Source organism: Antechinus flavipes, chromosome 4 (assembly GCF_016432865.1).
Source record: "Antechinus flavipes isolate AdamAnt ecotype Samford, QLD, Australia chromosome 4, AdamAnt_v2, whole genome shotgun sequence".
In the NCBI taxonomy this organism is placed as follows: Eukaryota; Metazoa; Chordata; class Mammalia; order Dasyuromorphia; family Dasyuridae; genus Antechinus; species Antechinus flavipes.
The window spans coordinates 426,318,362-426,345,821 of NC_067401.1; the positions used below are offsets into that span (position 1 = coordinate 426,318,362).

Consider the following 27,460-nt stretch of genomic DNA (forward strand, 5'->3'; position numbering starts at 1 on the left):
GAGGCCATATCACTGAATCAAAGATTACATGTTGGGGGAGGAAAGTGTAGGAAGGATGGAAAAGGGTTGGGAGAGAGGCTATGAAGGACTTCAAATGCCAGAGAATTTTGTATTTGATCCAGCCTGAAGGTAGAAGGAAACCATTGAAATCTATTGAGTAGGCAGTGATTATACCTGTGCTTTAGGAAAATCACTTTAATGGCTAAATGGAGGATGGATTGGATTGAGGAAAGACCAGGCAGATCCAATGTCAGTCATCCAAGTTTGAAGTGATAAGAGCCTATAGTTGGGTAATCAGAAGAGAGAAGGAGGCATGTTCTGTAAAACTGATAGACCTTAGCAATAGAGCGGATGAGGTTGTAAATCTATGGGACTGGGTAGAGGTGTAGCCCTGCTTTGTAATAGGAGCGTTTGGAGGGGGAAAGGCTTATGGCAAAAAAAAAAAAAAAAAGTATTGAATGCAACAGTTTAATATGTCTATTGGACATCCAGTTTGAGTGTCTAAAAGGCAGCAGAGGCAGATTTAAGGATCATCAGTATAGAGTTAATTAAATCCATGGGAGATAATGAGATAACCTGGGAAAATAATATAGAGGCAAATACCAGGTGGTAAAGAAGAGGAGGGAGAGAGAATTCTAGACATGGAGTAATACACAGTGAAAATTCGAGGGGTCAGGAGATCTAGTGTTGTGTGCAATGAAATCAGTATTATTGAATGAGAGAATACTAGAAAGGTAAAGCGGAGAGCCAGTAGAGACATAAGAATACTGGAAAGCTAAGGTCGAAAGCCAGTTTACAAAAAAATTTTAAACACCACAGCAGAGGATTTTATATTTGATCTGGGAGGTGATAAAGAGCCACTAGAATATAATGAGTAGGAGAATCTCATGGTAAGGTTTATACTTTAGGAAGATCAATTTAACATATGAGTGGCAGATGAATTAGAATGGAAAGAATTTAAGGTATGAAGATCAAACAGCAAGTATTATTGCAGTAGTCCATCCATAAAGTCATAAGGGCCTGCACAATGGTGGTGATAGGGTCAGAAGAGAGCAGGGGGTATATGGGAATATGGTATATATCACAAAGAGAAAACACTAGAAGGTAACTGATTGGATACAGATGAGGAGGCTGAGAGGCAAAGGAGGCAAGGGCAACATTCAGAGTATGTGCTGGGGTGAGGGAGGGATGGGATAATCAGAACTCCCAGCGGTAAGAGAAAGACTTGGAGTAAAGATCACAGTTTAACTGTTTGGGAGATGCCAGTTGAAGATGCAAGAATAGAGGTCAGCAGAGAAGAGAGGACTGAACAGTGAATCCATGGGAGCTATTGAGATCATTGAATGAAATAATATAAAGGGAAAAGAGGGCCCAGGCAATGTCAGAGATCTTCCAAACCCTGCCCTATTCCATTTGAATGATGCTGTAAAACAGTTCCTACTCAACCCTGAAAAGCTGGGGTGAAATATTTTTTCCATCCAAAGATAATTAGACCTCAACAAACCAGGAGCAGACCTTGGGAACCCCTGCATCAGCAACGACAGAGTCTGCTTCCAGATCTGAGTCCATAGATAGTTGATCAAAAGGAGATTACAGGAGTCTTTTTGCTGGCACTGGGGGACAGCTCTCTGTTGTTTTGCCCATATTCAGATCTGGGTGGCAGTCTTAGATGCTCCCCAGGGTGAGAGGGAGCACTAGCACATTAGCAGGGACCTTTGTCATAGTCCAGGGCAGAAAAGAGGCCTTATGTTTACTCATAGATCAGAGCACAGACCAGGAGTAAATGTACTTTTCTTTAAAATCATACAATCCTGGAAGAACTGAAAACTTAAAAGTCTCTAGAAGTATCTCTGAAAACAACAGCACAAAACCCCTGAATCTTAGGACAGTGTACCCTCCACTCTGGAAACAGAGATGTACTTTAACAAGAAGTTAAAAATCAAGAAATAGACTGCAAAAAGGAACAAACAGAAAAAAATTCTGACCACAGTTAACTATGGTGACAAGATAAAAACACTTATTCAGAAAAAGACAACAAAGTCAAAGCTCCAATATCCAAAGCCTCCAAGAAAAAGAGGAATTGGTCTCAGACTGTGGAAGAGCTTAAAAAGAATTTTGAAAATCAAGTTAAATAAAAAAAGGTAGAAGAAAAATTGGGAAGAGAAATGAGGGCAATATAAGAAAATCATGGGGGAAAAGTTTATAGCTTGATAGAGAAAACACCAAAAATATTGAAGAAAATAAAATCTTATTAAAAGCAGAATGGGCCAGATGGAAAGAGAAGCACAAGAAATGACTGAAGAAAAAAAATCCTTTAAAAGTAGAATTGACCAAATGGAAAAAGAGGTGCAAAAACTCACTAAAGAAAATAATTCCTTAAAACAATTATAATTGAATAAATGGTCAAAGGATATGAATAGACAATTTTCAGATGAAGAAATTAAAGCCATATATAGTCATAAGGGAAAAAGTTATAAATCACTATTGATTAGAGAAATGCAAATTAAAACAATTCTGAGGTCCCACCTCACACCTAAAAAATTGGCTAAAAAGACAGGAAAAGATAATGACCAATGTTGCAGGGGATGTGGAAAAATGGGACACTAACGAATTGTTGATAAAATTGTGAACTGATTTAACTATTCTAGAGAGCAATTTGGAACTACCCAAAAGGCAATCAAACTGTGTATATCTTTTGATTCAAAAGTACTACTATTGGATCTGTATCCTAAAGAGATTATAAAAAGGGGAAAAATATTTGTAGGAGCTTTATTTGTCATGGAAAAGAATCGGAAATGAGTGAATGCCCATCTTTTGAGGAATGGCTGAATAAGTTTTGGTATCATGGAATATTATTGTTCTACAAGAAATGAGTAGGCTGATTTCAGAAAAACCTGGAAAGACTTATATGAACTGAGGCTGAGTAAAGAAAACAGAACCACGCAGAAATAGCAAGATTGTGTGATGATCAACTATGATAGACTTAGCTCTTCTCAGCAAATCATTGATCTAAGGCAGTCTCAAAGTTTGGAAAATGCCATGGAGACTAAATGGATCCTGAAGCATACTGTTTTCACCTTTTTTTCTAATGTTTTTTTTTTTTTTTGTCTTTCTAGTGGTTTTTCCCCTTTTGTTCTTATTTTTCTCTCCCAATATAACTCATGTGAAAATAGGTTAAAAAAAATGAACGTGCGCATATATATATAAAATCTTTAAAAAATTTACAAATTTATAATTGAGCAAATGGAATCTACTAACATAAGAAATTTAAAAATAATAAAACCAAAAGGATGAAAAATAGAAGACCGTGTAAAATACCTCACCGGAAAAACAACTAACCTGCAAAATAAATCCTGGAGAGATAATTTAAAACAATTTTTACTTCCTGAAAATCATGATTAAAAAAAAAGATCTTAGAGATCATCTTTTTAGAAATTATCAAGAAAAACTGCTCTGATACTCTAGAACTAGAGAGTAAAATAGAAATCGAAAGATTCCACCAATCACCACCTGAAACAGATCCAAAAATGAAAACTCCCGGGAATATCGTAGTCAAATTCCAGAGCTCCCACGTCAAGGAAAGAGTGTTGTAAACAGCCAGAAAGAAACAATTAATGTATTGTGAAACCACAATCAAGATAACACAAAATTTAGCAATTTCTGCATTGAAAGTTTAGAGGGCTAAGAATATGATATTCCTGAGGTCAAAGAAATTAGGATTACAACTTTGAAATCACTACGCAGCAAAACCTGATTATAATCCTTCAGCAGAAAAAAAAAAAAAAAGGATATTTAATGAAATACAGGACTTTTTAGCATTCTTAATGAAAATACTAGAGCTAAATAGAAAATTTGATTTTCAGATACGAGACTCGAGAGAATAAAAAGGTAAACAGGAAAGGAAAACCATAAGAAACATACAAGGTTAAATTGTTTACATTCCTGAAAGACGATACTTGTAACTCACAAAATTTTTCTCATTACTAGGGCAACTTAGAAGTATATATAGATAGAGGGCACAAGTAGTTGATATGAAGGGATGATATTGTAAAGAGAGAGAGAGAGAGGGGAATGCCCTGAAATAAAGGGAAAGAGAGGGGTAGAGTGGATTAAGTTATTTTTCATAAAAGAGGAAAAGGCTTTTATAATAGAAGGGAAGATGGGAGAGGTGGATGAAGGGGAGTGAATACACCTTATTTTCCTTAGAATTGCCTCAGAGGAAATAGGTAATAGTCAGAAACAAAACACTTTTGAGGAGCAACAGGATGAAAGGAGAGAAAGGATAGAATTAACAGGGGACAAAAAGAGGATAAAGAGAAATACATTTAGCCATCATAACTGTGAAACAAATTTTGATCAAATTTCTTTGATAAAGGCCATTGAGTCATATTTATAAAAATAGGAACCATCCCCCAATTGGTGAATGATCAAGAGAAAATAACATTTTTCAGATGAAGTAATCAAAGCTCTCTATGGCAATATGAAAAGTTGTTCTAAATATACCATTGATTAGAGGAATGCAAATTGAAACAGTTATTAAATTGGCTAATAGGACAGAAAAGGAGAATGACAAATGTTGGAGGGGATATGGGGAAAATGAGATATTCATATTTTGTTTATAGAGTTGTGAATTTATTCAACCATTTATTAGAACAATTTGGAACTATGCCCAAAGGACTATAAAACCCTGCATATCTTTGACCTATCAGTGCCACTATTAGGTCTATATCCAAAAAGAGAGAGAAAACAAAGGAGAAAAAAGAATTTATATGTACAGAAATATTGATAGCACTTCTTTTCTCATGGAAGGGATTTGGAAATTGGTGGGATGCCCATAAATTGGGAAATGGCTGAATAAATTGTGATTGTGATGGAATACTATTGTACTATAAGAAATCCTGAGCAGGATATCCACAGAAAAACCTAGAGACTTATATTACCTGATACAAAATTAAATGTGCTGTGTACAAAGTAACAACAATTATTGTAAGATGTTTAGCTATGAAAGACTTAGCTTTTTTCAGTAATACAATAATCTAGCACAACTCTGATGGACTTAGAAAAATGCTATCCATTCCCAAAGAACTGATAGTGTCCAAATACAAATTGAAGCATATTTTTAATTTTTTCTTTGTTTCTTGAGGGTTTTTTGGTTTTTGTTTTCTTTCACAACATGACTAATATGGAAATATTTTACATGATGACACATGTATAATCTATATAAAATTGCTTTCCTTCTCCCTGAGGCGAATGGGGAGTAAGGAAGGAATAGAATTTAGAATTCGGAATTTTAAAAACTAATATTAAATAATAGTTTTTACATGTAATTGGAAAATAAAATACTAAGAATTCAAAAAATTTAAAGGAAGAGAATGAGGGGGAGGGAGAGAAAGAAAGTAAGAGGGACAGAGAAAAGGAGAGACATAAAGGAAGAAAGAAAAAAAAAAGAAAAAAAGATCTATGAAAAGCATTTGGAGATGTCAGACTAGAAGTTATCAGAGAGGTCAGGGCAAGATGGATAAATTTGAGTCATCAACACAGAAATGATAAATTAATAGGAACTAATGAGATCACTAAGTATAGTAATATAAGCACAAAGAGCAATAGATTTGAAATAACCAAACCTGAATTTGAAGAATAAAAGTTAAGTAAGATAAGGTTAAATATCCTGAGGAGATGCTGAAATATGGTGGAGGGATTGGAGAGCTCTGATTTAGGAAGAGGCTGAAGAGGAAGGGAAGGAAGCAGTACCTACTATCTATCAGGCACTGTGCTCAATCCTTTGCAAATATCTCATTTGATTCTCACAACAACTCTGAATGGTAGAATGGTGACTCCATTTTCCAATTTAGGAAACTGAGGCAGCAATTAAGTGACTTGCCATGATCACACAGTAAGTCTTTCTGAGACTCAATTTTAGCTCAGGTCTTCCTGACTCTATTTGGTCACCAGCTGCTTCTAGTGACAGAGCATAGAGAAAGATGAAATTATAGTTTCTAACAGAGGGAAATGTTAGTTTCTAATTAGGGAACTGGATATCTGTGGGTAATAGTCTTTAAATATTATGGAATATATATATGTGTGTGTGTATGTATGTGTATGTCTTAAGAAGAGAGAACTTTTAAAGAAAATGTTGGAATAATATATTGTGCTTCTTATTTTTAGTCTTTCAACTTAATTTAACTTAATCCAATTTAATTTTAAAATAGTGCCTTAAATCCAATCCCCCCCTTTAGAGAAGGTAGCAATGATAAATATGAATCCAATAAGATTTATGATTGAGAACATCTTTATTGTTTAGTTTTGTTTCTTTTTATATAATCTAATTAAAGGAGAAATTGTTTCATTTTAAAATATTTTTCTCAGTACTTAGTACCCACTACATATAGTAGCCACTTAATGCATGTTTATTAATTCTTGATTTGTTCTCCTCTCCTGTTAATTTGAAAAGAAATTTGTGACCTTTCATTATGGTCAGCAATTGAGCATTGCTTGGTCATTTATCACACCTCTTAGAATCTATAAATCTGTTCCTTCTTATTATGCTCAGACATTGATCCCTACACACATAAGAGAAAAAGAAATGCATGGGTCAATGGAAATGGTCACTAGCCACCAATGCATACAGCTGCCTTTACCATGATTCAAGACATATTGCACAGCTACGTTTACATTCTTATTTTAGTTTTTCAAGTGAATATCAGCAACTTTTGTACTTCCTCTGTAATTTCAATTTAAGTCTTGACCTGAAATTAGAAACTAATACCATTATGAACTGGTGTCTTACAGCAATATGCAATATACTGCCCTTTTTTCCTATAGTTTTCCCCAAAAGTTGAATAAAGCATCTGATTGTTAAATTTAGGAGCAAGCTCCAAGAATAAAAACAAAATTTTCAAAGTCTTATTTAACCATATAGCATGGCAGTAATCATTTTCTTAAAAATATTTAGTCATTCTTTTTATCCAAGGTATATTCTACATATATTTGAACCTAGACTTTTAACTAACCATATGATAATAGTCTATTTCACCATGCTTACAGACAAGATGCTTTGATGTGGGCTAAACATGATAGAATATTTAGATAGATTTAGAATTGGTTGAATGACTAGATCTAAAGGGTAGCAAAATATCCAAAACTAGAGGATGACAATTTCATTTTTCTCAGCCTTGAATAGACATCTGAAATATTGTTTGCATTTATAGGATCACATTTTAGAAAAGATCATAGTGGTAAACTGGAGAGAGCATCCAGAGAGAGAATGTTAAAGGACCTCAATGTCATGCCATGTAAGAACTGAATGAATGTTGAGGGATCTAGTGAAATGAAGCAGCAGGGAAACATCACAGCTGTCTTTTAAGTATTTTTAAGTATTTGAAAGGTTATCATTTGAAATAGGGATAAAACTTGTTCTTTCTAGATGTCAAGGGCAGTAATAGTAGCTATAAGGATAACTTAAAATGAAGCAGATCTAGACTTGTAAAGAAAACACTTCCCCCCAAATTAAGAGTTATACAAAAATTAAATAAGAAGTTTAAGGATTTAGAGAGCTCCCCTTCAAAAGAGAAGGTCAGCTTTATTTATGTCTTTTCTTTATGGTCAATTTTCTGGGCTTTTATAGAAGAGATTCAAGGATAGGTTGGATTAGATGGACTCTGTAATCTTCCAATTCTAATATTTCATCATTTTCTGATTTATAAGCAAGCATATAATATGCTAAGCATTCTATAATGTGGGTGTCTACAAAACATATTTTTTCTCTTGTTCTACTAAATATTAACTAGTCATATAATCTTATCATCTTATAATTAAAGGAATGATTAGACCTGTTCACAGTTCCACCCATGCCCCAATTTTTCCACATCCTCTCCACCTTTTGACATTTTCCGTTTCTCTCATGTTAGTTGATATGATAAGCATAGATGATATGAGTTTTTTTAAAATTTGCTTTTCTTTAATTAGTAGTGCTTTAGAACATTTTTTCCATGTGACTATTGACAGTTTTGATTTCTTCTTCTGAAAACTATCTGTTCATATCCTTTGACCATCTATCAATTGGGGAATAGCTCTTATTTTTGTACATTTGGGTCCAGTTCCCTAGTTGATTCACAAGGCCTTTATCAGAGAAAGTTGCTATAAAATTTTGTCCCTATTTCCTGTTTTCCTGCTAATTTTGACTCCATTAATTTATGCAAAAGCTTATTTTAACAAAGCTTTTTATTTATAAGATATATGCATGGATAATTTTTCAGCATTGACAATTGCAAATCCTTTTATTCCAGTTTTTCCCCTCCTCCTCACCCTCTCCCCCAGATGACAGGTAGACCAATACATGTTAAATATGTTAAAGTATATGTTAAATACAATATATTACACATATCCATACAGTTATTTTGCTGCACAAGAAGAACCCACTTTGAAATAATGTATAACTAACCTGTGAAGGAAATCAAAAATGCAGGCGGACAAAAATAGAGGGATTGGGAATTCTATGTAGTGGTTCACACTCATTTCCCAGAGTTCTTTCTCTGGGTGTAGCTGGTTCTATTTGTTATTGAACAAATGAAACTGATTTGGTTCATCTCATTGTTGAAGAGAATCACGTCCATCAGAATTGATCATCATATAGTATTGTTGTTGAAGTATATAATGATCTCCTGGTCCTGCTCATTTCACTCAGCATCAGTTCATGTAAGTCTCGCCAGTCCTCTCTGAAATCATCCTGCTGGTCATTTCTTACAGAAAAGTAATATTCCATAACATTCATATACCACATTTTATTAAGCCATTCCTCAATTGATTGGCATCCACTCAGTTTCCAGTTTCTGGCCACTACAAAGAGGGCTGCCACAAACATTTTTGTGGAAAAGCTTTTTAATTTCATTTTTAATCCGCATTACTCCCAATGATGATTCTTCTTTCTCTTGTTTGGTCATAAACTTTTCTCTTATCCATAGATCTGACAAGTACATTTTTCCACGTTCCACTAATTTACTTAAAGCCATTATGTCTAAATTATTTAGTCATTTTGATAAGAGAAGTTGATCTATGTCTAGTTTTTTCCAAGCTACTTTCTAGTTTTCCCAGCAAAACTCAGATTATGAGTTCTTACCCCCAAAGGTCATATACCACTGTGTATTACGTATTCAATCTATTCCATTGGACCCCTATTCTGTTTCTTAAAAGTATCAGACTATTTTGATGATTATCACCTTGTAATATTTGGATCTGGTACTGCTAGACCAGCTTCTTTAACATTTTTTTCATTGATTCTCTTGATAATTTTGACCTTTTTTTCTTCCAGATAAATTTTGGTATTATTTCCCCTGGCTCCTTAAATAATTCTTTGGTAATTTGATTCTTGTGGTTCTAAAAAAGTAAATTAACTTAAATATCATTGTCATTTTTATTATATTGGCTTGGTCTTGCCATAAGCAATTGATATTTCCCATATTGTTTAGAAGCTTATTTAATTTTTAAACAATTTTTTTCAGTTACCAGATTCTTATATTATGCCACAAGATGCTTTCCTGAAATTTTTAGTTTTTAGTTGTCTCTATGGCTACAAATATTCTTTTATGTGTTAAACCCTTCAGAAATTTGGAGAAGGCTTTCATATATCTGTCTCTCCGCTTATTAAGTCTTTGCTTCTCCAAGCTAAACATCCCTAGTCCTTCATTTAATGTATAACTTGGATTTTAGACATTGCCCTTACTTGGATACATTTTAACCTTGCTAGCTAGGTAGGATATCTCCTACCTGTTCTAGCTAAACTCCTTGAGAAAAGGCCATCTGCAAGAGGTGCTTTCACTTCCTTTGTGGGTACTCTTTTTTAACTTTACACACTGATTTTCAAATTGAAACCAAAGTCTCTTATAAGCTTTTAATTGTTAAATCTAATGACTTTTTCTCAATGTTCATCCTTTCTTCACCCTTTGGCATTGTCAGTCACCCTTTTCTCACTTCTCCTTATGTGTTCATGCCACCGTTCTCCTTTGGTGTTTTATGAGTTGCTATTGCACCACCCCTCCTCCAACTCATTACTTGATGGCCAGATTTCTAGGGATAAGCCTTTCCAATCTAACCTATATCTTAACAAGTAGTCTAATGTCGAGCCCTCACTTGAAAGTAATTTTAGTTTAATAGAACCTAATCACAGCTGACCTCTACATTAGCACTGATCAGTTAATAAAGACTCTGGGTATAGTGTTTAAATCCACTGAATTGCCACTGTTCTGCTTCTAACCCTTTCTTCTATCAAAATGAGGCACCATTTTCTTCAAAAAAAAAAAAACCCTTATCCATTTGGAGAAAAATGAGCTATTCTTCTTCAAATTTCTCCTAGATTATTCAATTTTTTTCTTTGCTTTTACCATTTTCTGATTCATCTTCAGTCAAGACTCTGACTCTTTGTATGTCCTATCACTCTTAATAACTTGTAAACTTCTTAAAAGTCAAGTCTCTTATTTCATAGTTTTAATCTGTTACTGGCACAGCATTTTTGCATATATAATAGGTGTCTAATAAATGTTGAATTAAATTGCCTAGAGAAATCCAGATATATATATCCAGTATTCTCCTGCATTGTCATCCTAGTAATTATATCAAAAAGGTTAGTAATAACAATGCAAATTTTTCCTTAACTTGGATAATATGATGTTTTCCAATCCTTTAAGGAAGTAGGTGTTGTTGGCATATAGTAAGCATTTATTAAGTGCTTTTGGAGTGACTGACTGTTGCTACAAAATCCTTTATAATAGAGAGCTAGCTGGCATTCAATTTAAATAATTAAAACCCATTCAGAATGTTGCTTATTTGATCCTTGAAATCCTTGGAAAGTTTAGAAATTGTCCCATTTGTATCTATCTCTTTAGCTTCTTTAAGCTTTAATTCAATTACTTGTATCATAGAAATGACTATGGCCTCACTTTTCCTTACCCAATGTATTTAATCATATGCCAGATCTTACTATTTTTATCCCTATATCATCTCAAATTAACTTTTTTTTTTACTCACAGAGACTACCCTAGTTAAGATTCTCATCATTTGTCCCCTTAACTTGGCACAGTGTCTGGTATGTAATAGGAATTTAATGAATATTTATTTATTGATTGGCTACTGCATTAGTCTCCTTTCCCCACCTCAGTTTTCTCTCTCTCCTAAAGTTCCATCATCCACATAGCTGTCATAAGGATTTTTCTTATGTCTTGAATTGACCATGTCACTTTTTAAAATCCTTTTGTAATATGACCTTCATCTGACTTTCCAGACTTATTTTATGCTGTTTCCCTTTCTCTGTACCTTACAAATGATACTTTTTCTCCTGTCTCTTGAATGGATTTCTTCATTGAATTCCTCTCTTCAAGATACAGCTCAGGTAACACCATCAAATGATTGTAACATGCTTCAATCCATAAGCATTTATGAAGCATTTACTGAGTGCCAAGCAATATGGTAACTAGTGGGAATGCAAATACAAGTGGAAAGAAAGCCCTCGAAGAGTTTACATTCTAGTGGGAGAAGACCACACATAAAAAGAAAACGAAAAGGAAGTTGGGTATGGGAAGGTTGTTTTGCCTTGAGGCATGGTGCTCCAAAGAGCATGCAGCCTGGAGTGAGATGAAGATAGGATAGGCCTGTGCACCTCATCCTTAAAATGGAGGTTTTGTGAGGAACCAGATAACCAGAGGGCCCAAGGATAGAGTAAGTTTCTGTGGTGAAGAGATTTATATAGGTTGGTAGAATAAGGCCTGTGGAAAGTTAGGAATGCAGCCCAAAAAGGAAGACTTTGTATTTATTTCTTATGTACTTAGGTGTAGAATTGCTGTCTCCCTAATGTAATGTAAGCTCCTCAAGAGTAAAAATTGTTTCATTCTTTGTATTAGGATCCCCCAAACCTAATAAAGTTCCAGGCACACTGAAGACCATAATAACTATTTTTTATAAATTTATGAATTAATTAAAAGCATCAGTTGTTTTTAAAGTGATACAATACCAGTGTTCTAAGCTATATTTTCAGTTTTAATTAAAATTTTTATCTACATAATTTGTTAAGGTCCCTTATAAATCTGTGTTAATTTATATGGCTAGTTTATGCAGAAAGAAAGAACCTTTAATTAGCCATGCCAGGAAAATTAGAATTCAAATTCAGTAGCATATGTTATACTTATTTTTTAGTTCAACATCAGTCATTCAGAAAAGGAATCTGGGGTTTCATTCAGTTTAAAATCAAGTTGAAAGTGTCCTATTTAGAAGATAAATTAAGTGTACAAAAATATTCAAATTTAATGTAAAAATATGAGGAAGAGAGAGCATCAGATCCTAGAAGGGCAAATCCAGAATTGGTATTGTGATTTTTAATAAGGAAACGTGATTTCTCTTGATCTAGATAGTTTACACTTTAGTAATCTGGGTCTAAGGGTAATTTTACCATGTTATAGAAACATCGCATCAACATATAGAGAATTGTTCCAGGTCAAGAGTTAAGTGATAAATGTTTGTTCTTTTCTGGTCAAGATGAGACTGATTTCCATTACTTTTAGAGATGGCCAAAGCATATCCCAACTTTGATCCCTTAAAACTTAAATATTATTTCCTCTGAACATCATATCAAATCTTTGAAACAACATTTAAAAATTTGATTTCTGACATCTACAGTTCTTTTATGTACACATTTTGATGTGTACATAATAGGTTGATTTAATTTTGAATTTCTCAAAGGTATGAGCTAATGTAAAGACAATACTTGCACATTAACTTATAGATTGGGATTTGTGAGTTAGAAGCATGATACTTCCCTTAAATACTTGGGGTAGTTCACCCCAAATACTATTTAAAACTGAGATAACGCACATATAACATGGTACTTGCATTTAGCTTATAGTTTTTGGTTGTGAATAGTGAGACATTGTAAATTTTTATTTTGAGTTGATCATCCCAAAAGCTCTTTCACAACTGAAGAATTGATTTGTTTTTAAATTAGCATGCTTTTGCTTTTTAAAATTTCAGTTGCCTTTATGATAGCTACTTTAAATAAAGCTGAAAGGAGGATTTTTTTTATGACTTTTGTATTTTGGCCTTTTTGTTACCAAACTTGTTATGGAATTTCACACATCTGTTTCAGAGAGCAGCTCTCATAGGCTACTGCATTATTTCCCAATGTTAATAGGCCTCATTTATCCTATAAAAAAACCCCTACATTTTCCTACCTGATCAAGTAAGCAAACAATAAGGGTCAGATGTGCCCAACACCCTAACACAAAGCACATGTCTAGCCGTTAGGGTGAAGTAAAGTCATATCAAGATTGCTTGAAGTTATTAATGGCAGTAAAATTTATGCTTCCTCCTGTTTTCCCAATTAAATCAAGAAGCCTTTTTCTTAAGGTTCTTCTGCAGCAGCTGGTTCTAATATGTTGTGTGTGAACATTGCCTGAGGTGTCTCCATTTCTGTATAGTAAAAATTGACTAAAGCACATTAAGTAATAGGTCAATGGAAGGGACTTATTGGCTAGAAAATAGTTGCTATTAAAGGGTTTTTGTCCTTATTTATATTATGGGAATGCATATTTATATAGTCTTTACATTCCTGCTGAAATTTGCTATGATGAAAACCATTACTTAAAGTGCTTCTTTTTATATAACATTTGCTGATCTGGATATAATAAAAGAATGTTACTAAAATAGGCAATAAAATAATGGAAGACATTGTGTTGAAAAGATTTGGAAAAATAATATCATGGCAAAATATGGCAGTTTTTACATAGTAAAACACAAATTATTGGATTTCATACAAATGCACATTTAGTTTACTTTTTTAATATGTCTAACTTCCCCTTGATAAGTTTCCAAATTCAGTAAATCTTTAGTTTTTAAGTGAAATAATTGGACACACATCAGTCATCTAATGAGAAAATTACCTCTAAAACCTGACATATTTCATATATATATGTGTGTGTGTGTATGTGTGTATGTGTGTGTGTGTGTGTGTGTATGTCATTGACCTACAGATTCCCTGACTTATTCATGTAATTGTTGACTTACTATTTTTCTTAATTCTTTCACAAGATAGTATTATGGATTTCAAATGATAAAAATGTATATCTTTTATGTGAGAGAGCTCAATCAACCTTCTTGATTATTTATATCAGCAGAAGCTTGAACATAAAAGGGGAGATATGGGAATAAGCATTTCTAAATAATAGCTTTTTATTTTCAAAATACATTCAAAGATATAGTTTTCAACATCGACTCTTGTAAAATCTTGTGTTCCAAATTTTTCTCCCTCCTTTCCCCCACTCCATCCCCTAGACAGCAATTAATACAATATAGGTTAAATATACATATTTCCACATTTATCATGCTGCACAAGAAAAATCAGATCAAAAAGGAAAGAAAACAAAAATCAAGCAAACAACAACAAAAAGGTGAAAAAACTATGTTGTGATCCACATTCAGTCCAGACAGTCCTCTCTCTGGATGCAGATAGCTCTCTTCATCGCAGAACCATTGAAACTGGCTTGAATCATCTCGTTGAAAAAAGTCAAGTCCATTAGAATGATCATCCTTTGTTGGTTTGTATAATGTTGTTCTCTCTTCACTCAGTATCAGTTCATATAAGTCTCTCTAGGTCTTTCTAAAATCATCCTGCTGATCTTTCTTATTGAGCAGTAATAAGAATAAGCATTTCTAAAGCCACTGTAATGTGCCAGTTCTGTGCTAAGCACCATTTTGGCGATTGGGGGGTTTTTAAACAAAGATCTCATTTGAACCTTAGAATAACCCTACATTGTAGGTGTTTATATTATCCCCTTTTTAGAGTTGATGAAATTGAGGCAAACAGCAGCTAAGTGACTTGTTCAGGGTCAAACAGCTATTTAAAAAATGTCTAAGGCCAAATTTGAACTTAAGAGTTTAGGTCCAATAACCCACAAACAAAAAGCATCTGATTTTTGTATCCAGTTTCATGTCTGCTTTATTAAGCTAAGATACTGCAACTAGTTTGAAACTAATTATTCTCATGGCAAAGAAATACAAGTAAATGATATGCGTTTGTGGATTTAAATTGAATTTTGTTTAAAAAAAAATGAAAATTGAACTTTCCTGTATCATGGGCCACTTTGGCACTCTGATGAAACCTATAGACCTTTTGTTCAGAATAAGATTTTTAAATTCATAAAATAATGCAATTTTCCCCACCTATATTCAGACCCTTTTAGGGTCTATGGAAGTCAGATTAAGAACTTCCTGACCTAGCATATTTAAATAGGTTTGAAATGCATATATGTATGTGTACATACACACACATACAGCTCCATAGTCAACATAATGATACTTATTTTCTAAAAATATTGCATTAGATAGTTGTTCCGGTCTTGATTAACCCAAGAATATTATTACTTCAGTACTGCTCCATTTTGATACAGATGTGCTCATATTGCCACACTGCTCTCGTCTGGATTTGAAGTCTTTGTGGACTTCAAAGGAAGTCCTGTATTTAGAAGGCAGACATAGGGTGTATAGGAGAATGAGAATCTGGCTAATAATGTGGCCCATAATTTGTATTCTCACTCTCTTCAGAGTGTTGGTCTAGGCCTATAGCAGAAGCGGAAATTTGGTTTAGAGTTCTGGTGTTCAGAACTCATATTTTTTCCTGACTGAGCTATAAAAGAAGAATACAGGTTTCAAAATCCCAAATGTCTTAGAAAATTAGTTGTTGAATGGCCCTTTACTAATCACTTCAAAGATTAGGGTGGTGGAGAAGGAAGAAACTGAAGACATTTTGAATTCAGAACCTAATCAGTATGTATTTTGCTTTTTAATTGGCAGAAAATCAGTTTCAAAAGCAGCCCAGGGACCTTAGTTTTGGGGGTTTTCTTCTCCATTCCAGCTGTTCCAGCTGACCTACAGCTGCAAATTTATTTTAAAAATAAAAAAGAGTTGTTTCTATAAACTCTTAAAATGTATTTTATAACAGCAATAATTCCCACAAAATCATTTACTAGAGTTAATGATTGCTTTTGTTAAAGCATTAACTGCCTTCATCTGGGAATGACCAAATTTTCTGGAATGGCTGCAGAAGTGCTAAGATAATTCAGTAACACTTTCAAGCAATGATTCAGTTAATTAATGGTAAATTCCTGTAGAAATCCTATCGAAGTATTCTGACTTCTGCATTTAAAACCCAATGAGCTCATCATAATTTATGTTTATTATCATAAATGCCGAAGAATTCCATAATGGCTGGGACATTTATTTTTTACCCTGCCCTTGCTACTTTAGATTTGACTAATCCACAAGTCATTAAGGATCTAGTTCTCAAAACTGTCAGTTTTTTTACTGTGTTGCTTGAAATTCATTTATCTTTGGTGTTCTGCCAATATACAGACTGTTGGCAAAGTAACATTACTTGTTTGTCTGCCATTGGGGTATAATTGATAGTCTAAGTCTACTAGTCATAGGGGAGCCTTTTTTGAAATATCTGCTATTCCCAGGAGAATGCTAGCCATTGAGTAGAGTTTGGGGCTCCTAGTGAGGTGTTTTGCAAAAAATGAACCTCCATTATTCTTTAAGAACACCATTAAGTAAGGTTATAAGTGTTTCTTCATCTTAAATGGGACTGTTAAGAACCAAGATAGGTCTTTTTATTCCAAAGATAAGAAAAGAGTAGTTCATAATTAAGGATTAAACTCTAAATCTCATTCTGATCATTTAATCTCTCTTAGAAACTGTTTTGTTACTATATGGAATGAAAAAAAGTAAGAATAAGCTTTAAATAACAATTTGCTGACTGCCAAAGAGCCACTACCATTCCCTGTGCGTAGCTGTTGTTAGAGGAGTGAGTACAAGGCTGGTTCAGAAACCTTCCCATGTCTTTCTTTCCTGTCCTAAATTGTTCTGCCCTTTCATTCTGTCCTTTTTGGAATCATCTGACAAAAGAAGTATATTTTTGTGATGAAATTTGCTAAGTATTCGCATTTAGAAAACTTATTGTAATTTGAGAATAAAAAGGATTATATCACATAACTAAGTTGTTGGTAATGTCTAGAATCAGTGATTTAGGGTTCAGGTTACTATAGTAATTATAATATTTGTTTGTAAAGCCCTTGCTTGCAACATTTTTCTCCTCAATGTAAACTGCAAATTTCATTGTCTATGACTGTTCTTATTTCATGAACAATTGAGGAGGGAGACAGCACATGTGTTCAGTCAATTCTATATTAGTAAAAATTAATTGGTTCTGATCCTAAAAACCTTCAAGATATTTCTACTAAATACATCAGCAACTCTCATGTTCCCTAGTCTTTCCACCTAACACTGGGGTTTAAAGCAAGGATAGAGAGGCTCTATTTGAGGTCTACACAGTGACCATGCCATACAAACTAGATAAAGAAGTCTGAGTACATGGAGAGCTAGAAGTGGAGGGTATCATAGGGAAACATAAGACAAATCAAAAGATCTGAAACATCCCCCCCCCCAAAAAAAAAAAAAAAAAAGCTATTCTGTCACATATACAAAGTCTTCTACCAAATCTGATGGTGGAGGGCACACAAGTCAGGAAAAGCCATCCATGTTTTTCTTTTATTCTTCTACCTCTATATCATGCTTCCTTCTTTGACCATTCTCATCCTAGAAAATGTGGACCTAAGAACTAGTGAACCAGAAGTCACAAGGTTCCTGTCACTCCCAGAAAAAAACTAGGCACCCAAAGTGAGACAGAAGTGTCTAGTCTGGAGGGGCAAGAAAACAGTTGAGGGCTAGACTATATTTGGCATAATTAACAGAAAAGTAATACTGGATTTACTTTTTGTTGTCTGTTAAATATATTTTACTCCATAGAACCAAATACAGCCTTAAAAATTCTCCTCCAACTAGGTGTACAAACCCCTTTATGAGAATTATGGGAGAGCATAGGCAAGATATGTTATTAATTGGAAGATATTGATAGATTGCAAAGTAACACTTAGATTAGCTAGCATTTAATATAGCACTTTAAGATTTCTGAAACTCTTTACAGGTATGTCATTTAATAAATATCCATTCAATATTGAAGAAGGAAAAACTTTGTAGCATATAGAATTGCTGCTTAAAGTGACATGGGCCTTTTTAGGCATAGTGAGCTTTCCTTGTTCTAAAGAGCTTCAAAAAGAGGCTAATTGTTATAGATTATAGGTAGAATTCCTATTTGGGTTTGAATAGAATGCCTCTGAGATTCCTTCTAATTTTGAGATTCTGTGATTCTGTGTGTATAGGGTGAAAACCGAAGTAGAAAAGGAGGTGTCTTCTGCCAACCCATGTCTCTTGTAATGAAGTATAGTAGAATAATGTCTTAATATCGTTTTCAACAAGGTATTTTAAATCTTATTTTTCAGAGTGCCAATTAGTTTTCCAGGACTTTGTAGATGAGGTGCCTTGTTGGAGGATAGAGCTCTTGACTTGAAAATTAGATTAAAAGTTATTTACTTTAGCTGCCTCATTTAATCTTCAGTGTTCTAGTGGATGAGTCTGGAATATAAAATTGATCTGCCTGTGGATCCTATCTTGTTAACATGGATGTTCATTGCCCCATATGTACCAAAATATTTATGTAATAACACTTTTGAGGTAGTAAAAAACTGGAAGCAAAGTTGATTACCATCAATTGAGAATAGCTAAACAAATTGTAGTACCTGAACGTAATGAAATGTTACTATTGTAAGAAACTTCAAATAAGATGAATAGAGAAAGGCATGGAAAGATTTAATAAAATGATGCAAGTAAGCAGAATCAAGAAAATAATATACATGATGATGACAACAGTGGAAATAACACCAGCCACAAAACAATTAAAAATGAATGTTGTAAAATTACAAAGAACAAGCTTGGCCCCAAAGAAGAGACATGAGAAATACCTCCCCTCACTTGTTTGTAGAGGTGAGGGAGACCACAAATATGAATGTCAGAATTTTTATTATTGATTAGCTTTGATGATTTTTTTTCTGTTTTTCTTCTTTGTCTTTTATATAATTGTTTGTTATATGAGATGGCTTTCCAGTGTGAGAAGGGGAAATTAAATTTTTAAATAAAATATAAGGAAAAATTTATTTTAAAAAACATACTAATCAGATAACTCAGATGAATCAGATAACTGAGAGAAAAAAACTATGTTGGGAGGCACTTTACATAAAAATTATATAAATTAGTTTTACTCATTTTTGTTAGTTTTATTCAGGCCATTAATGTCTCAGTTTGATTTTAGTACTAAATTTTTCTGTTATCCATTGATCAAAAAACATAATGATCTGCTTTATAAAAGGGAGAATTGAAATGGAAGAGCATCTGGATCAAACTTCATACTACAAACAAGTAACTAGGAACAAAAGGACTTACCCAAGATCACCTAATAGTTATAGTGAGAACTAGGACAGTAGCTCAAGTCTTCTGATTTCTGAGAGAATCACTAGAATACTTAACCTCTTATCATACTGAAGTACCATTTTGGGATTCTTTTCTCCAAAACCTCTACTTTAGTAAATATCCTTTACCTTGCCTTTATATATCTTTTCCCACTTCTTCTCACTTCTTTCTTTAAAAACCTACACTTATAATCTCCTTTCTAGAGCATTCACCCATTTGAACATTTGGTTCCTTTTCTACTCATGATGACTCCCAACTTGTGAACCTCTTTTTTCAAATTCCTTTCACCATTACCAGCAATATATATTTATTAACACATAGAACTGTGATATCTCTACTTTCCACACCGATAACGAATTGTAGTAGAGTTTGACTATAATGAGCAACACATTTACACTTAAGACTCTCAACTGCTATACTATTATTGATTCCTCATTTTTCTCCATTACAACTCAGCAGTCATATTTATTATAAATCACTTTTTTAAAAAGTATTTTTAGTGTAATAACTAGAAAATAGAAAAATCATTTAATATAAATAAAGGCAGGTTAATATTAGATGGACATAGGATTTTTTCTAGTGTCAGGCTTAGTAGAGGTGGAACTAGACATATTTAAGAATGTGTTTTTGACCCCAAATTGAAAGCATTCAAAAGTCTCTGCATTTCTGGAAAAAAAAAAAGTTAAACATAAAGGAGTTGTTCTTTGTCCTTCGTTATCAAAGAGGAACAAGACATTGGGAGGAGATACCACAACCTGTAAGTGAATTGAATTTGAGTGAGGGTGGGCTGGGCAAGGTCCCCATTTCACTTTCCTCCTCCAGACCCATCTGGGTGCAGTGGCCAGATAGAGATCAGGACGACCAGATGACTGGGGATGAACTGAATGCAGGGGGAGACCTGGACCTTTTTTAAGCCAAAGTCTTCAACAGTTGTCAGTTTGATGGAGGCTGTACCAATTCAGTGATTACAACATTAGAAGTGCTTGTCATTTTGAATGAATTTTGAATTTTGTCTCTCTTTATTTTCATGATTCCTCACATGAAACTCCATCTTCCTCCTCTACAACTTTGCATAGGCTGTTCCCTATCACTGTCCTCTTTTATTTCCCACCTGACTGGCCACCACTAGACTTCATCACATCCCCTAAGAACTTCATTTTCTTTTAAGTTCATACCAAACCTGAAATTCACACCTCATCAGTTCCTGCTGTTCCTAAGTCTCTTCCGTCCATCTTGATTGGAGAGAGTAGCTTATGGACAGTGGCGAACTCCTTCAATATCCTTCATTTAAGGGAGGTATTTAGTCTAGCTGTCACTTCATTATGCACCCAACAACAGTGCCTCTGGGCATTGCTTGCGTTCCCTCTTTGCCTGCTTCCTTTTAAATATGTTTCCACAGTGGATCTCTTTGATAAAGAGAGCTAATTCAGTTTCAGTTGATCAAGGATGGACAGAAGCAGCTACACCCAAAGAAAGAACACTGGGAAATGAATATAGACTGCTTGCATTTTTGTTTTTCTTCCCGGGTTATTTATACCTTCTGAATCCAATTCTCCCTGTGCAACCAAAGAACTGTTCGGTTCTGCAAACATATATTGTATCTAGGATATACTGTAACCTATTCAACATGTAAAGGACTGCTTGCCATCTGGGGGAGGGGGTGGAGGGAGGGAGGGGAAAAATCGGAACAGAAGTGAGTACAAGGGATAATGATGTAAAAAATTACCCTGGCAGGGGTTCTGTCAATAAAAAGTTATTTAAAAAAAAAAAAAAAAGATGAAGAAACTGAAAAATAAATAAATAAATATGTTTCTACCTTTAGATTTTTGAGCTGCTAGAGAACAGGAACTATATTAATTTTTTTTGATCCCCAAACCTGCTATGCCCCCAGTTTATCTTGTATTTACTATAGGTAGTTCAAATCTGAAAGGCTGGAATCTCAAGTATATTTTATATAGCCTTTATTTATAGCAGAAAATCACTGTACTAATACAATGATACTTTTCAATGGCAACTTACTTAGTAACAAATCTTCATTGTGCAGTGAAGAAATATTTCATTTTTTTCTAAGTGATATACTTTATAGGAAAAAGGTACTAGACTAGTCAATTTCATTGAAAGAGGAAACTGTCAAAAGAAACGTCTTTTATTAATGAAGGTCAGCACCTTCTCTATAACTGAAAGTATTAGAGAACTGTCTGGAGCACTAAGAGGGACCTTAAGTGACTTGTCCTGTATTAGAAACAGTGTGCACCTAAGGTCAGAGACTTGGAACTTTGGGCCTTCTAGTTCTGAGGCTGGCTTTATGAATTTTATATTATTACAAATATAAAGTGATCTGTGTGCCACTCTATTTTTCCTATATATCAAGCTAATAGATTAGATATACTCTTTAAAAGTTCCTATCAATTCTAAAATTCTGTAATAAATGGAATTCAAATTATATTGTAGCATATTCTAAAATTAAGTAATTTTATATTTTTTACCTCTTATCCTGACATCTCTCTCCTTTGTATAAGTACTAAATTTAGTTGCTAAGTCGAGTTGGACTTTATTTCAGTGCACCTATTACTACATTGTTGAGATATAATGACACACAAATGAATATAGAATAGTGTGCCAAGTAATTATGAGTTAAGACTAGGATCTTAAGTGGAAAATGAAAGACAAAGAACTTTGATGGAGTTATTCATTATTTTGTTCAGTGGAAAACTCCTTGATCAATTTGGTTATGGTATTTAATATCAATGAGAAAGGCAAGTAAAATAAGAAGACTATTCTCTCAAAGACTGACTCGTCTGTTTGCCGACATGGATGGCATAAAATCTTACTTAGGTAGGATGCCATGGTAGTTTCTAACTTACGTAAGCATTTTATAGTTACAAAGTACTTTTATGTATACAATTGGTTTTGCAGGAAACCCTAAAATCTTAAAAAATATTTCTCAAATCTGAGACTTTTAAGGACAAAGAGGGGCCCTATCATTGGCCTGATGTGTGTAGCATAGCATCTCTTTCTTATAATATACTAGTCTTAGATCCTCTCTTGATTGAATACAAGATAGTTTGGGGGGGAGGACACTAATAGTTTATTCTCCCTAAATTTGGTCAAGAAGTGGAATTCTGTGCAGGAGGCATGAAGAAGTGCCTTCCAGAAATGGAAGATGGTTGAAGGCACAGATGCATGAGGAGCAGAGAGCAGACCAGTTGAGACAGGCTTCCAGAGGTGGGGAAGGATTATAGAGTGAAATTGGAAAAATAGCTTCGGTCCAAATTGTGATGGTCTTTAAAAGCTAAAAAGAGAAATTTATATTTTATCCTAAATCATTAATGTACCATTGGAGTTTATTGAGTAGGGGAAGGATATATATTTGCTTAAGGAAAATCATTCTGGCAGCAGTGTGTAGGATAAATTGGAGAAAGTAGAGACTTTAGGAAGGAAAACCAGTTAGGCCATTGCAATAGTTTAAACAAGATGTGTGATGAGGGCCTGAACTAAGATACTTGCTGTGTAAATAGAAGGAGAGATCAGATTTGAAAGATACTGTAAAGTAAAAATAGCAATAATTAATTGACTATATGAGAGAAAAAGGGTGAAGAATAATGCCAAGTTTACAAACCTAGTACTCTGAAAGAATGATGATACCTTCGAGTTAGCAAACTTTTATTAAAACTCCTACTACATGCCAGCCTCTAAGCTGATCACTGGAGATAACAAATATCAGTAAAAAAGAAAGACAACCCCTGTTTTCACAGAGCTTAACATTCTAATGGAGAAAGGTAATACCTTTTTTTTTTTTTTTTTTTTTTGAATTACATAGGTAATTTTTTTTTTAAATTTTATTTTATTTAATAATAACTTTGTATTGACAGAATCCATGCCAGGATAATTTTTACACGACATTATCCCTTGCAATCACTTATGTTTCGTTTTTTCCCCTCCGCCCTCTTCCCCCCCCCCCAAGATGGCAAGCAGTCCTATATATGTTAAATATGTTGCAGTATATCCTAGATACAATACATATTTGCAGAACCGAACAGTTCTCCCGCTGCACAGGGAGAATTGGATTCAGAAGGTAAAAATAACTCGGGAAGAAAATCAAAAATGCAAATAGTTCACATTCATTTCCCAGTATTCCTTCTTTGGGTGTAGCTGTTTCTATCCATCATTTCTCCAATGAAACTCAGTTAGGTCTCTTTGTCATAGAAATCCACTTCCATCAGAATACATCCTCATACAATATCGTTGTCGAAGTGTATAATGATCTCCTGGTTCTGCTCATCTCACTTAGCATCAGTCCGTGTAGGTCTCTCCAAGCCTCTCTGTATTCATCCTGCTGGTCATTCCTTACAGAACAATAATATTCCATAACATTCATATACCACAATTTACCCAACCATTCTCCAATTGATGGGCATCCATTCATTTTCCAGTTTCTAGCCACTACAAACAGGGCTGCTACAAACATTTTGGCACATACAGGTCCCTTTCCTTTCTTTAGTATCTCTTTGGAATATAAGCCCAATAGAAACACTGCTGGATCAAAGGGTATGCACAGTTTGATAACTTTTTGGGCATAATTCCAGATTGCTCTCCAGAATGGTTGGATTCGTTCACAACTCCACCAACAATGCATCAGTGTCCCCGTTTTCCCGCATCCCCTCCAACATTCATCATTATTTTTTCCTGTCATCTTAGCCAATCTGACAGGTGTGTAGTGATATCTCAGAGTTGTCTTAATTTGCATTTCTCTGATCAAAAGTGATTTGGAACACTCTTTCATGTGAGTGGTAATAGTTTCAATTTCTTCATCTGAAAATTGTCTGTTCATATCCTTTGACCATTTATCAATTGGAGAATGGCTTGATTTCTTATAAATTTGAGTCAGTTCTCTATATATTTTGGAAATGAGGCCTTTAACAGAACCTTTAATTGTAAAGATGTTTTCCCAGTTTGTTGCTTCCCTTCTAATCTTGTTTGCATTCGTTCTGTTTGTACAAAGGCTTTTTAATTTGATATAATCAAAATTTTCTATTTTGTGATCGGTAATGGTCTCTAGTTTGGTCACAAATTTCGAGAAAGGTAATACCTAAAAGAGAGTTGAAAAAGTGTGAGAGGAGAGAGATAATTGATACTCATAAGAGGTCTGGTGTTGAAACCTAGAAAATGAAGGAGTCAGCAAATGAAAAGGATAGATGTAGGAATAAACAATAGGAGAAGTGAACCAGGAGAGAATGGTGTCACATGAAAAATCCTATCAGCAGTGTCAAAGGCAGTTGTTTTTTGTTCTTCATTCTCAAAAAGGACCATGACATCAGAAAGAATGCAAGTGATTTGGATTTAGGGGAGGAATGGCCGTGCAAGGTTATAATCTCAATTTCTCTCTGGAACCATTTCAGTTCAGTGGCCAGATAGAGAATGACTGGAGATGTCCCAGACATAGTGGAAGACCTTGGCCTTTTCAAGTGAAGAAATATATGTAGTATGGCAATTTCCTTGAAATTGATTTTGAGGAGCAATTCACTAGTGGAAGTCTCAGAAGAAGAGGGAGAAAGCAACTGAATCTTATTTAAAGTCTGGAGAATGAAGGATAGCTGGTCTGGGTTCTTTCTCAAAATGGAAATTTCAAGAGAGCCTTCAAAAGAAATAGAGAAATTTGGAAGAAGAGTGGATTTGGGGAAATAGAAGAGAAAGGACAATTCTATTTTGAATATGTTGAACTTGATATGTCTTCAGGACATCCAATTTGAAATGTTAATACATAATTGATGATGCAGAACTGCAGCTCAGGGAAGAAACTGGAGATAGACGGATTGATAGATAGATTAATATATTGATCGATTGATCTGGGAACCATCTGCATAGAGATGATAATTAAACTCATGGAAGTTAATGAGATCTGTAAGAAAAAGTAGTGAAACAAGAAAAGAAACCTAGGACAGAATACTGGAGAATATTTACCTTTAGGATACATGATGTGGATGATGAGCCAGCGAACGAAAAGGATAGATGTAGGAATAAACAATAGAAGTGAACCAGGAGAGAATGGTGTCACATGAAAAATCCTATCAGCAGTGTCAAAGGCAGCTGTTTTTGTTCTTCATTCTCAAAGAGGACCATGACATCAGAAAGGATGCAAGTGAGTTAGATTTAGGTGAGGGATGACCATGCAAAGTTATAATCTCAATTTCTCTCTGGAGCCATTTCAGTTCAATGGCCAGATAGAGAATGACTGAAGATGTCCCAGATGTAGTGGAAAACGACGTTGGCCTTTTCAAGTGAAGATCTTTCCCAGGTCTCAGTTTGATTGAGGCAAAGCTCATTCAGTGATTAAAGCTAGGTTAGAAAGGAAGCAAAAGATGTATGGCCCTTCTTACCTCATAAAAACAAACAAACAAAGAAAAACGTCAATCTGGAAGATTCTGACCAAACCAGAAACAATTACTATTTACACTTAAACTTTGAGCCAGCAGGACCCAAACAATGATCAAGTGAAGCTTGGGCTAGGACCTATTTTTGGCCAACCAAGGAGAGCTAGATAGAGTAATTTGGGTGTTAGGAATGGTCCTTATGAAAGAAATATAACCTGTAATCCCCAAGATATCTAGCTATCAAACTTTACATTCCTTTGAGCAGAGCACCCACGGGTAAGGGTATGATCCCTATATGGACAGAGGAAGAGGAAGGAAGGAAGGGAGAGTGGGAAAGAAAAGAAGAGAAGGAGAAAGGGAATGAAGAAGGAAGGGAAGGAGCTGCCATTGCCCAAGTGGAACTGGCCAGTTGGATCCACAAAGGGGCAGCTGCTACTCCTCAGAGGTGATTGTCCCACCTTCCTTCTAAAAGACCATGACAAGAGGCCAGGGGAACGATTTACATGTGAATTGGTTTTCAGTGAGGGAAGGCTGTGCAAGTTCACCTACCTCACTCTCTCCTTCCTGCTATTTTCTGCCTCATTTCCTTAATCACTGAATGGATATTGCCTCAGCCAAACAGACCTGGGAAAGACCTTATCTTAGAAAAGCCATGGTCTCTCACTTCATCCAGGGCCAGCTCCAGGCATCCCAATCTCTTGCCACTGGACCTAGATGGTTCAGGAGGAGCAACAGATAATAGAGAAAACACCTTCTAGTTTGGAAATTAAGAGATTTGATGGTAACCTGAAAAGAGCTATTCCAGTTGAATGATAAGATTGAAAGCAGGATTGTAAAGGTTGAAGAAAGAGTAAGAGGAGAGAAAGTGGAGATAAAAAATATAAACTGTCACCCTTCCCCATCATCATTCCCATTCCCTCAGGAATTTGACTAAGAGGAGAGTTATAGGATGGTAATGTTAGGACATGGCAGGATCTAGTGATAGTCAATAGTCTTTTAAAAACGAAATTAGAGTTGTGCATGCTTTGAAGGTAATGGTAAAAGAAACTACTTAGGAAAAGATTGGAGTTTAGAAAAAGTTGGTGATATAGTCCATGGGAGAAGGAAGGAGACAGGATCCAGGGTCACATGTAAAGGTTTTGCCTTGGAAAGAAGACCCACTTCATCAGATTGGAGAGTGGGAGATATCAAGAGAGCTTTGAGATAAGAAGAGGGAAGTCACATTGAATGACTTTAATTTTCTTTGTAAAGTAAGAGGCAGGATTCTCAACTAAGAGAAAGGGAGTGATGAAAAGTGTTGTAGTCTTGAGAAAAAAAGAAAAAGTTTGGAATAGTTTCTGTGGAGAGTAAAATAGGAAATCAATTTGAGATGAGTTAGAGTTTTGCTTTGTGGCAGTGACAACTCAGTTTCAGTTGAATAACCTGAATTGATAATGTGCCTGACTGCACAGTTTTTGACTTCTTCCAGCTCTGGCCAAAAGCACATGAGTTGTAATTGAGGAGTCAAAAATGATAGGAAATATCCAGGGCTGAAGTTTTTGGTGGAGCAGGATAGGGTGGAGAGAGGAATCCCAAGCCTCTTATTTTCACAGAAGAGGAAGCTGAAGCCCAGGAAGGGTTTTAATTGGTCTAGTGTCATTAAGTTTCAGAGCTAAGTTTAAATCCACCTTTTCTGACTCATTTCAGTGTCCTGT

The 27,460-nt window shown here is 34.7% G+C and overlaps 1 protein-coding gene across 4 annotated transcripts in view; it reads left to right on the forward strand.

Annotated features, from left to right (window-relative positions):
* KIFAP3 (kinesin associated protein 3) overlaps nucleotides 1-27,460 on the forward strand; it is a 217,352-nt gene that overhangs the window by 100,905 nt on the left and 88,987 nt on the right. The window lies entirely within an intron of this gene.